The 12244-nt window shown below is 48.8% G+C and overlaps 1 protein-coding gene across 4 annotated transcripts in view; it reads left to right on the top strand.

Moving 5' to 3' along the window:
- Positions 1-12244, top strand: part of CAMK1G (calcium/calmodulin dependent protein kinase IG) — a 128136-nt gene that overhangs the window by 78842 nt on the left and 37050 nt on the right. Inside the window, exon 1 of one of the 4 annotated variants that reach the window (XM_006118752.4) lies at positions 3682-3781. The exons of the other annotated variants lie outside the window; for them this stretch is intronic. The gene's annotated coding sequence lies outside the window, so the exon portion shown is untranslated. Of the gene's footprint in view, positions 1-3681; positions 3782-12244 lie in introns of those variants that run through there. 4 annotated transcript variants of the gene reach the window in all.

The raw sequence follows: 12244 nt of genomic DNA, 5'->3' as shown, positions 1-12244 counted from the left end.
AGTACAGTAACTGTTGATTTTTTTTCACGTAGCTTACTTTTCAACCGTGTTCTCAAGGCAATCGAGTTATTCTGAACAGTAATCATTTAGAACAATGTGACTGACATTTCATTGTCATGAAATTAACCAAATACTGACTGCCTTCATTCCACCATGGACTCTAGCCATCAGTGTGAGAGAGGGTAGAACCAATGTTAATTCCCCAGCAAGCAAGGGGTGGTTCTACATACCGTCACGAGGGGGGAATTCTCAGCACCCCAGAAAAAAAGAGGGAAAGCTATCCCCTGCTTAGAGAGGGGAGGAGAGCTGAAATTCAAGCTGTGGAGGGGGAAAGTTTCCTGGGGCATATGGTGGCTTGCTTTCAATTACAGTTTTAGCGTTGCTCCTACTAAAAGTCCTTTCTGCTTTGCCTAATTTCTTCAGAGTTGCCCCCAGTGGCTTCCATTAGGCATTTTGTACGGTGCTTATCATTGGGATATCTGAGTGTCTCACTGAAATTTGGCTGTGGTTAAGCATTCCCTCTAGTCCAGGCTATCCCCTTTTTCAGCAGGGTCTTGGCTTACAACACTATTTCTGTAAGGCACATTTTGTTGTCGGATCTGGAGCTAAAGCACCGCATAGTGTCACGTGGAATATATTTTTTATCTGTCTGTGAAGGAATGCAGTAAAATTAATGTGAGGTGCCCAGATTTATTGACCACAATGTTTCCATGAGAAAGACATAGGCTGAAACCTGAACGCTTGCCTCTATGCTACCATGTGCTTCTTTCTTGCAAATATTGCATATGATGCGAGTATGTTATTGTTTCTATGCTTGTAGCTTTTTAAAGCCCCCAAACAAAGTTGGTACCCCATCATACAAGGCACTGTTTATATGATTAATAAGAGACTGTCTCTGCTTTAAGGAACTTGTGATCTAAACAAACAAGAAAAATAAATGTGGTGAGAAAAGGAAATATTTTGCAAGTGGGAAACTGAGGCCCAGACAAAAGTGACTTGCCCAAGGTCACAAAGGAAATCTGTTGCAAAGTCAGGAAATGTGGCCACATGTCTTGAATTGCAATCCAGTGTCTTAACTGAAAAACTGTAATTCCCTTGGCTTACTGGATTTCTAATTAAGCTCTGCTTTGGTATTTTCCTTTAGTAAAATGATTTTAAAATGTGAGATGCATAAACAGATGTTAAAATAATAAGACCAGAATGGGAAGGATGGTGAAGAGCTGAGCTGTGAATGCAATAGAGATGAAATGCAATTAATAATGATGAAAATGCAATTGATCTTTTCCCTTCAGACCGAGATGAAGTATGAAAACTGGCAGTCCTTGTGTTTCACTGAGAATTTTGTTTGAGCAAGGAGTACACATTTGGGCCAAACGTTCATAGAATCAATGGATCCAGACCAATTGAAGACACCTAAGACGCCTGTCACTTGGCTTTTAATTGAAGATGTTATTTGATCAGAACTAGGCTAATATCGGACACTAGAGGGCAGCATATGCTTACACATTTAGGGGGCTAGTGTAGACTGCCTCTTTGTGCTCTCCCAGGCTGGAAATTTTCATGATGAAATCCATCTTTCTTAATTATCACTGCAAGGCAAACTTTTGGGCGGCTGTGCCATTTATTTTGGATTGGGATGCAAATTTCTGAGACAGAGTCCTGCCAGTTCATCTCAAGCCGGTGAGGATCCTTTAGCATTTATATAGTCCAGAGCTTTCCACTAGAAGGGAGATTTTTTTACAAATGCAGCATCATTTTTAACATGAGCATTTCTGCCAATGAAATATTAACTCTGTAGTGTGGGGGAAATGTTGAAATATGTAACCAGCCCAATGGAATGCTTTCGTTCCTGGACTCACTGAAGGATTGGCCCTCAGTATTCTGTGTATGACACAACGAACAAAACTGACGTCTTCTGATGCTGGAAGAAGTGTGGGCTAGACTTTGACGTACTGGATTGGGAGCCAGGAGACTAGAATTCTATTTCCATCTCTGCCCACGGACCTGCTACATGACCCAGGGCAAATCACATCACCGCGCTGGTCCTCTGATTTTCCTCCCAGACTGAGCAAATGGTGGCCTAAAAAGAGGCAAGAGAATGTTACTTGCACTAGCATTCAGTATGTGTGTTTGTGCACGTGTGTAGACACGTCTAACACTCATGTTGAGGGGGCTCAGGAAAAGCAACAGATGGGGGGGTGCATGGTCAAGTGAGGGAAAGATGGTTAAACTTAGCATGTGTTTTGTGCAACACACAGCACAATAAAGCCTAGATTCCGTGTAGGACATGCAGATGCTACTGGCATACAAATAATCATTGCAGGAGAAATGCAGAATACTAAATTGAGGACCTCCTGTTCATCTGGTAATGTTTAACTGGTTAACCAATTAAAGGGAAGGTGTGCGGAGTGGGGGGAATGTTCCAACCTGGCTGTGCTTGAGAACCCCCTTTCCCGCCATGGGCAGGTGCTGCTCCGGCCGGATGGAATGCTCCCCGCCCATAGTGGGCCCCAGGGGGCTGGCGAAGCCTCCTGCCTGGGGTAGGCAAGGAGCTGTTCCAGCCCCCACTGGTTAACTGGAACCGGTAAGCCTCCCCTGTTATGGGTGCAGCTTACTGGTTAATCGGTTAACCATTCTAATCTCCAGTTCATAGGCTGAATGGGGATGTAAATCTGCCAGGAGTTTAGCCAATAATATTTGTATAGCCATCTCCAAATATTCTAAAGTGCCTTAAAACTCTGAAACAGTAGTTCATATTGGCCATATTTTACTATACAGAAGCTAAATTCATGGCACGGTTGAAAACTACACAGAAACATTAGCTGGCTTAAAATAGCTCGGACTCCCTGCCAATAATAATAATGCCTAGCTCCTGTGATAGCACTTACATGCAGAGAGTGCAGTGTGCTATACGGAACGTGAGCATCACTAGCCCAGTGTTACAGATGGGCAAGCTGAGGTGCGGAGAGGCTTGTCCAAATTCACCCAGCAGGTCTGCAGCAGAGCAAGCAACAGAGCAGAGGACTACGGAATCCCAGTGTGCTGCTCTTTCCACTAGGCACCACTGCCCCTCTCTGAACATTTCCCATCTCATGCAAAAGACAGTCCGTCTGTTTTTATATGGAGAAGTCGAGTATTTGAGAAAATCCAATGACTTTGTATCCAAACATTGGTCATTTTAGGGAGGGGGGGGTGTTTTGTGCAGAATGCAAAGTGCTTTCCTTTTAGAGAGGATGCTGCTGCTGTTCTCAAAACCAATTAAATGCAATCCTTTGCTCACAGCAGTGGCAGAGGCATGGGTGGCCCTGAGTAGGCTGTGTCCCACCTGCTTTGCACCCAGGACCACCCCCACCAGCAGGACTTACTCCCCCCATCCCTCCTGTTCTGCTCCTCCCATCACCCATCCTTGCTCCCTACCCGAAGTCAGGGACTGCTCTAGTTAGTCCTTCTGTCTATGCCACTGGCTCCCAGGAGGGGATGAGGCTTGGTAAAGCCATGTCTGTAAAGTGCTTTGGGATCCTAGGATGCAAGGTGCCAGGTATTACTGTCACTGCCAGAGTAGGGGAAAAGACAGAGAAGCACACCCACAGACAAGCATATCCTGATGTCAATTTACTCCCCTTTAAGTGCTGCCTGGTTACCATCTCATGAAAGAAATCTCTTGCATTCCTCCCCTTTAATCTCAGTTTATTGCTAGCAGTGAACGTGTCTCTAAGCCCCACAGACCTGTAGGAGCGGAACAAGAGACAGAACTAGAGCTGCTTCCTCTGTGATCCTTTGGGTAAGCAAAGCATTTCCTTAACTATTTGCCTTCCTTGCTTGTTCTGGGCAAAAAAAGACTTTAGGTTCCGGACAGTATTTTCTGTTTTAAGTTCATTTTTCTTATACCAAAATAGTGCAGTATAGTTTTGCAGAAACGGATGCTCTAATTTCTCGGCTCTCATAGGTTACACATGGGACTTGTAATATGGGTAGCATAGTTTTACTTTTAAACTATTTAAATTCATCTGTTTACCTGGAAAATGTAATTCAGCAGGGGAAGACTCCAAATTAACTCCAAATTTTGGTATCAGTAGCAAGAATTTAAGATGTTTCATGTAGGTTTGAGTTAATGCCTAAGAATTGGGGTTCTCTGCCGTTCACTTCCTCATGGTACTGTTTCCTCAACCCATCTAACACTACCAGGGTCCATCCATTTATTTACATGCAGAACACTTACTTTGTTGCATGTCACAAAACACATCCTTTTGGCTTTTCTCTTCCCACCCCATTCACCTTTTTGATGTGGTTCTTGTTCTAAAGACAAAACCACCGCTTCATTTCCCCCCCTCTCATGACTCGTTGTCGCAAGATTATGAATCAAGTGGTACGGCGGGGTTTGCTCAGGAAATGCAGAAGCAGATTGTCTGCAGAGGGCTCTGCTGCGGTGTGATATGAAAGCCAAACCAAGTTCTGAAGGAAATATTTAAGCAAGATTACAACAACATACGAATTTCTACGCCGCGATGCGTCATTCCCTGGCTCAGCCTGAACAAAGCAGCCGTCCTGTTTATTGCTCTGAAAGAGCAAAAATGTTAGGTGGGACCATAGCAATTACTCATCATTTACAACACAGACACTTGTCAGCATGAAGTAGAAAAAGGGTTCAATATTCTCCGGCCCTACATGGTGGGCAGTGGGGTTCCTAAATACATTAAAATAACACTTAGCTCTTCAAAAGGCTTTACAAGCCGTAACTACTCAGTGAGTATTTCCATTTTACTGTGAAAAATCAATATACTGAAAATAAAGAGAAAGCCTTTTGTTCTTGCGTTGCCAAAAGGGAATGGGGAAAATGAACAGAGAAGTCTTTTTTCACTCTGACGTCTAGGATTCTAGAAGAATGCATTTTCCAAGCACTTACTCAGACTACTCTGCTCCCGTTTTCTCTGTGTGTTTTTTTCTTTTGATGTGAATGGAAGATATACAGGAAACAAGAGTGCCAAGAAGAGACTGACAAAAGGAATACAGGCATACACGTATATGCAAAATTGTTAGGGAAATATGCCAGGCCAAGCACACAATTGGCTTGCTTAGCTTTTATCATAATATTTAAATTCTCTGTGGAAAAATGAAACCAACACAAACAAACTAGTAGGAATACAGTAATAAGCATTAATTTGCACTGTGGTAGTAGCCTCAGGAGAAGGCAGGGAATCATTTGCGCTTACCAATGAATGAACAAAGTGAAACAAAGACTGTCTGTGTCCCACACCACTTTCTAGAATTAGGGCAAACTGCAGGAGGTGCGTAAACAGACCCGGGAGAGAAGAGTGGAGGACGAAGTAGCAGGGAACATTGTATAAATTGCCAGTCACAGGTCATTGACATCCAAGGATTTTTGCAAGACTTCTGTGTTGTGTACAGTATCCTTCTGCAACTAGTTCTTTAGCAATGAACTGGCAGGGGAAGGAACCAATGTCTGCAGGGGACGGAAGGATTTTGAAAGTCTGCTTATTCTAGCATGAGACAAGGAAGACGGGCGCTTCATCTGTCAGGTGCTTACACAATCCCCGCATCTTCAGTGTATCTAGCCTTATAGGAATGTCGCCTATGTCACTGTTATCCACCTCTGTGGCCAGGAAGAGGCTGACAAGGCTAGAAGTATGAATATGAGAAATGACATACTCAGGCCTGGTCTACACTTGGGCTGCGTCTAGACTGGCATGATTTTCCAGAAATGCTTTTAATGGAAAAGTTTTCCGTTAAAAGCATTTTTGGAACAGAGCGTCTAGATTGGCACGGACGCTTTTCCGCAAAAGCACTTTTTGCGGAAAAGCGTCCATGGCCAATCTAGACGCGCTTTTCCACAAAAAAGCCCCGATCACCATTTTCACGATCGGGGCTTTTTTGCAGAAAACAAATCTGAGCTGTCTACACTGGCCCTTTTGCACAAAACTTTTGCACAAAAGGGTCTTTTGCCCGAACGGGAGCAGCATAGTATTTCTGCAAGAAGCACTGATTTCTTACAGTAGGAAGTTAGTGCTTTTGCGGAAATTCTAGTGGCCAGTGTAGACAGCTGGCAAGTTTTTCCAGAAAAGTGGCTGATTTTCCGCAAAACCTGGCCAGTCTAGACACAGCCTGGGGGTTTAGGTTGAACTTGGCCACATTTGGTTGATTTTCTAAATGAATCAACATCATCGACCCCGTTCTGTCAACTTTAAGGACCTTTAAAGTCTATTTCAGTATTCCTGCTTTTCATGAGGCGCAACAATGCATTTGACATTTCATGGTCGACGTTAGGCTAGCATTGACACATCACTGGAAAAGTCGACGTTCTTGGCCTCCGGGAGGTATCCCACAGTGCTCCGGTCTGACTGCTCTAGCCAAGATGTCCAACTCTGCTGCTCTCCGGGTGCACAGAATTTCATTTCCTGTGTGGCCAGGTGGGTGGCGAGCAGCCCTCTGAGCAGGCAGCACACCTGAGCCATGCTCTTGACCATGAATGTCCAGGGTCACAAACGGGCACCAGCCTGGAGCATTCTGGAGATCCTGGGCCCCGTTGTTGCGTAAGGAGAGGAATCGATTCAGGCAGAACTAGGAAGCAGCAAAAGGAACACTGGTATCGATGCCGATATCGCACAGGGCATGGCCGAGAAAGGATACAGCAGGGGTGCCCAGCTGTGCCACGTGAAAATAAAGGAGCTGAGGCAGGCATGCCAGAGGACAAAGGAGGCAAACGGACAGTCTGGGTCATCACCACAAACATGCCGTTTCTATGAGCAGCCGCCTGGGATCCTCGGGATGATTCGACCAGCTTCCCAAGCCAGTCCGGGAATTCCTGCCAATACACTCCTCAGGCAGCAGCAGTGGATGAAGAAGAAGAGGAGGAGAATGGTCCCCAGGCAAGTGGTGCTTCCAATCTCATTGACAGACAGGACCCTTATTTAACTTGGGAGCCAGTCCCCTCCTCCCAGGACGTCCCCCTGCCAGGCCCTGCTGGGGGAAGGGCACTGCAGGTGAGTTCGTATTTTGAATCACACCATGAGCAGGTTAAGGCAACTGGGTGCGATCAGTGGCAGCCACACTGCCGACCCAGCGAGGACTCCCCAGAACAGCTTGCTAACGTGCCTGGAGACGGAGCGGGAATCCTCCCTGCACATCCCTACAAAGCTCTCCAAGGGCAACTCTTTCACCCTCCTCCTGAGGTTTCTGGGGAGGCCTGGCTCATTCCGTCCTGCCCGGCAGGACACCTTCCCACACCCAACCAGCAGTTGGTGGTCCGGCGTCACCACAGCGCAAAGCTGTGCAGCGTAAGCGCCAGGTTTCTGGCCAAGTTCCATCAGCATCTGCTCCCTGTTGTTCTGTGGGGGTATGTCTACACTAGAGCACTAATTAGAACTAACTTAGTTCGAATTAGCGCATCTAGACTTAAAAACTCGTTCAAATTAGCGTTTTGGTAATTCGAACTAGCATGTCCACACTGAGTGGACCCTGTCCGAGGTTAAGGATGGCTGGAAGCAGTGCCAGCAGGGCATCAGATGAGGACTTAGAGCGTGGAGCTGCTGTCTCAGGCTAGCCGAGGGCTGTGCTTAAAGGGACCCAACCCCCACCCCGGACAGACAGTTCTCAGGGGTTCCCCGCTTGCAAAGCAGTCCTGGCTTGGAGTGTCCTGAGTGCCCACACTCGGCACATCACAACACTCGGCCATCAGCCCGGCTGCACTTGCCACAGGCTGCCATCCGGAGGGGGGGGTAAATCAAGGGGCTTCAGGAGAGCTTCCACCCCGAGGAGCCCGCAGAGCCAGCCCAGTCCTCCCCATCGGGGGCTCGTACCCCATTCCTCCCTCACCTCCTTCCACTTACCCCTCCCTAGCCCCCCTTCCTGATGTACAAAATAAAGGACACATGTGTTCAAAAATAGAAACTCTCTTTATTGAACAGAACTCGGGGAGACTGGGAAAAGGAGGTGGGAGAGGGGAAGAGAGAGGGTGGGAGAGGGGAGGGCAACTAAAATGATCAGGGGATTGGAACAGGTCCCATATGAAGAGAGGCTAAAGAGACTGGGACTTTTCAGCTTAGAAACGAGGAGGCTGAGGGAGGATGTGATAGAGGTCTATAAAAGCAGGAGTGGTGTGGAGAGGGTGCATAAAGAAAAGTTCGTCATTAGTTCCCATAATAGAAGGACTAGAGGACACCAAATGAAATTAATGGGTAGCAGGCTTCAAACTAATAAGAGAAAGTTCTTCTTCACAAAGCAAATAGCCAACCTGTGGAACTCCTTGCCACAGGAAGCTGTGAAGGCTAGAACTATAACAGTTTAAAGAGAAGTTAGATAGTTATGGAGGTTGGGTCCATGGAGTGCTATTAGCCAGGGGGTAGGAGTGGTGTCCCTGCCCAAGGTTTGTGGAAGGCTGGAGATGGATGGCACGAGACAAATGGCTTGGTCATTGTCTTCAGTCCATCCCCTCCAGGGTACCTAGTGTTAGCCGCTGTCGGCAGACAGGCTACTGGGCTAGATGGACCTTTGGTCTGACCTAGTACGGCCGTTCCTGTGTTCTTATGTTCTAAGCTCAAGGCTCAGGGTCGGGGGTCTCACTGGACCACCTTGATTTTCATGCAAACCTGCTCCTGGGTTTGCATGTGGCCTTTGGTGGCCAGGCTGGCAGCTATCCTGCCCTAGACGACCACTTTCCTGTGCCTAGTGTGGAGGTCGTGGACGTTGGAGGCCTCCCCCAAACCTCGATGAGGTCCACGATCTCCGCAGTAGACCACGTGGGCGCCCGCCTCTTGCGGACCTGGGTAGGCTCCTGGGAGCCGCCAGCCTGGTCCCGGGAAGAGGGGGAGGGCTGGGTGGCATCGGGTGGCTGGCTCAAGCCGTGCCAGGTGCAGGGTCTGCTGGCTGGGTGCTGGCAGGCTTGCACCTGGCACGGGCACCATAGCCAGACCGTGCCCCTTTAAGGGCTCTGGGTGCAGAAGAGTTCCCTGGTGGTGCCCAGAGTGGCCACCAGGGAAACCTGGGGAGGGCTAGCCTCCCACTAGTTCGAATTAAGGGGCTACATAGCCCTTAATTCGAACTAGTTAATTCAAACTAGGCTTAGCCCTCGTGCAATAAGGTTTACCTAGGTCGAACTAAGCGCTCCGCTAGTTCGAATTAACTTTGTAGTGTAGACATACCCTGGGAGTCAAGGAAGACTGATATTGCACGCGGCTGCCTGGATGGAGCTAGGGAAGCTGCTATTGTAACTGATACCCCAGCATTTGCTCATCCCCAGTGAAGCATGGCCTGAGACCCTGTCCTGTGCCCCTCCCCACTCCCTCCAGAATCTTGCAGGAAGGGAAAGTTGTGCTCTCCCAGCAAATGGGAGTTGCCAAACACATGTCCCTGCCCTGCCACACCCTGCCACCACACTTGGACCTCCTCACCCCCGCAGGCTCGAGCCTCATCCTGTGCCTTATCACGTCTGCCACCCACTTGCGTCCAGCTGCTCCACAGTGGTGTACCTGCTGCATTGTGGCCGCTTAAAAGCCTCACTAGTCTTGTGCTTAACACATCGCCATTGTCTTTGGACAGACGTTCCCTTATGCCAAGAGATGAGCTGTCCATGCTCCGTGGTTTATCTCCTGCACAGTCCGCCCTTCCGTGTTTGTGAGAGCAGGTGCAGCATTGAGAGTGCGACACACTTCCCCGGCTCCGAAGGCGAAAGCACACTCAGGACGACGTGTTCAAGGAGCAAATGCAAGCCGCCGTCGTGGCCAGGGAGTGAGTGGAGGACAATGCTGCTGCAGGAGAGGCACACGGCGCAGGAGGGCGTGAGAGCGTGCAGGGAACACGAAGGGAAGAGAAAGTCTCGGTAGCCATGGCGGAGGTGAAGATGCACATAGTGGACTTCCGGCACAGCCAGATGCAAAGGCACCCCCGCCAGCCCATCTTCACCAAGTTCCATAGCCTCCATTCCCAGGGGCCCTATCACACAGGAGAGGGGGAGTCAAAGGCAGGCTCTCATTCAGCCCACAGGGATGCACCTCGAGCAAAAGGCTCCTGATTGTGATTGCTGCACGGGGGGGGGGGGGTTGTAATATGCCACTTTCCCTTTTCTCCCCCCACCCCAGCCAAGCTTCTGCCCTGAACTCTTTTTCTGTTCCTGCTTCCTTGTGTCACCTAAGTAAAAGCCCCCGATTTCTCAATGGTCTCTTCAGTGCTTGTGTTGCATGGGGTGGGGGGCTACAGGCAAGCACACTGAATGCAGGGGGCACCTTCTGAGGAGCAACAGGCATGATTGTCATAGCGCTATCTGGCTGGTTTTCAAAGCCTCTCGGATAGGCCGGGCCCTTCCACTTGCTCGCCTTGTTGCCCTGGTGTCTGATGGCTCACCTTACGTGGCCGGGCACTCTGCCTTGACCCCCTGCACTAGCCTAGCATGACGCTTTCCCCTCACTTCCACCGCTCCCACGGAGCCCACAGCAGGCTGCCACGACAAAGGGATGCTGCTTTGGCTGAGCGTTAACTGAGTCGATAAACGGCACCCCCTTCCCTTCGAACACCCACCAGGCCATTGCACCGCTCTGCCCTGGCTTGACCGGTGGCTCCTTGCCGTGGTCCAGGCACGACAGTTAGGGAACCCCATTCTGGCAAAGCCACTCTGCCTTGCACGCTTCCCAGAGTCACTAGCCTCTGTAGCAGAAGGGTATTGATTGTCTTGGCTCCTTGGATCACAACAGCCCCCACTGCAGATTTCCCCACTCCAAACTGATTGCCAGTTGACTGGTGGCTGTGTGGGGTTGCAACCGTCCACAGGGCTATTGCCACGCACTTCTCAGCTGTCAGGGCTGGTCTCGTTCTGGTATTGCTGCACTTCAGGGTTGGGGAAAGCCATTCACAAACTTCAAAGTGGCCTGCCACGTGGGAAAGTTTTTCAGCCACTGCTGGGCGTCCCAGAGCGGCATCACTGTGTGATCCCACCAGTCTGTGCTTGGCTCGTGGCACCAGAACTAGCCTTCCACTGGGTCCAGAGGAGTGGATGCCACCTGCATCTGCCAGTCGCTCAACTCAGGTGCTTCACAGCATTGTATGTTCATGGCACCCCTGGGGATCTACTGCTGGCCCTGAATGCTGGAGTTTTGCTGCCAGCCTCGTGCCCTGGGTCCCAGCCGCTGCTCCACAATGCAAGGGTTTTGCTCCCGGCCTCAGTTTTGGGGGCGGGTGCAGGGCAGGGGTAAGGGTCAAATGTCAACCCCCACACTCTTAAAAATGTGCTCGCACCACTGCCTACAATCACCTTGCTGCTGTGGTGACGGGTGTTCAGTGGCCTGAGAACAGGGATTGCGGCTGTTAGTCCATTTCTGCATGGACAGTTGGTGAAATCACAGAAAGCATTGTTAGAGCTGGAACCACATGGCCCGGCACTGCACAGTGGGCGGATGGGATTGGGATTGAGATGCTGAGGGGTCCCTTTAGGGAAACATATTGGAAGTGTCAGGGGTGGAGGAAGCTTTTGCTGCTGGTGTCTGCATTTCTAAGTGCTAGAGCTGGGTGAATAACTCATAAACCATCATCTCTTTTGACCAATTCCCCGGCTCTTTTTGTTTTGCTTTAGAATTAGCTGGCTACAAAGCACAGTCTCCCTCATTCCATTCTAGTCCGGCATTGCAACTTGTGCATGTGGATGCATCATATGAAAACCACTTTCAGTCAATACTTAAGCATGCATGCTTCAAATTCATTTTTGTCAGTGATTTTTTTTTACAGGGAGCAAAGGTGAAAGTGTGAAAAGAACGGTCTTGAATGAAAACTTGCTTCCAAATGCAAACAAATCTATGCAGATAATATTTTGCAATAATTGCTCCACGCTGCTAAGAACACTTCATCAGCACTAATTAGAGAAACAACAAAATAGGGCTGCTACACACAGGACTTGCATTGCTATAAAGTGGATAAAAACTAAGTCTGACTTGGCTTTTAAAGAGTTTATGGACACAAGCTGTCATCAGGTGAGCAAAGCCCACAGGTAAGTGCTGAATGTGCGGGACTGGGAGATGGGTTGGAAATGGGGGGGACTACGGCCTATAATGGCAAGGAGAAAGGAGGGTCAGGGCACAACAGGGAGGCAAGATCAAATCAGTATCTTAGATGCCTATATACAAATGCGAGAAGTATGGGTAATAAGCAGGAAGAACTGGAATTGCTAACCAATAAATACAACTATGATATCATTGGTATTACAGAAACCTGGTGGGATGGGACGCATGATTGGAATATTGGTATG

This window comes from Pelodiscus sinensis, chromosome 27 (assembly GCF_049634645.1).
Source record: "Pelodiscus sinensis isolate JC-2024 chromosome 27, ASM4963464v1, whole genome shotgun sequence".
NCBI lineage: Eukaryota > Metazoa > Chordata > Testudines > Trionychidae > Pelodiscus > Pelodiscus sinensis.
Note: the sequence above shows the minus strand (reverse complement) of the source record. Positions and strands in the feature narration are given on the sequence as shown.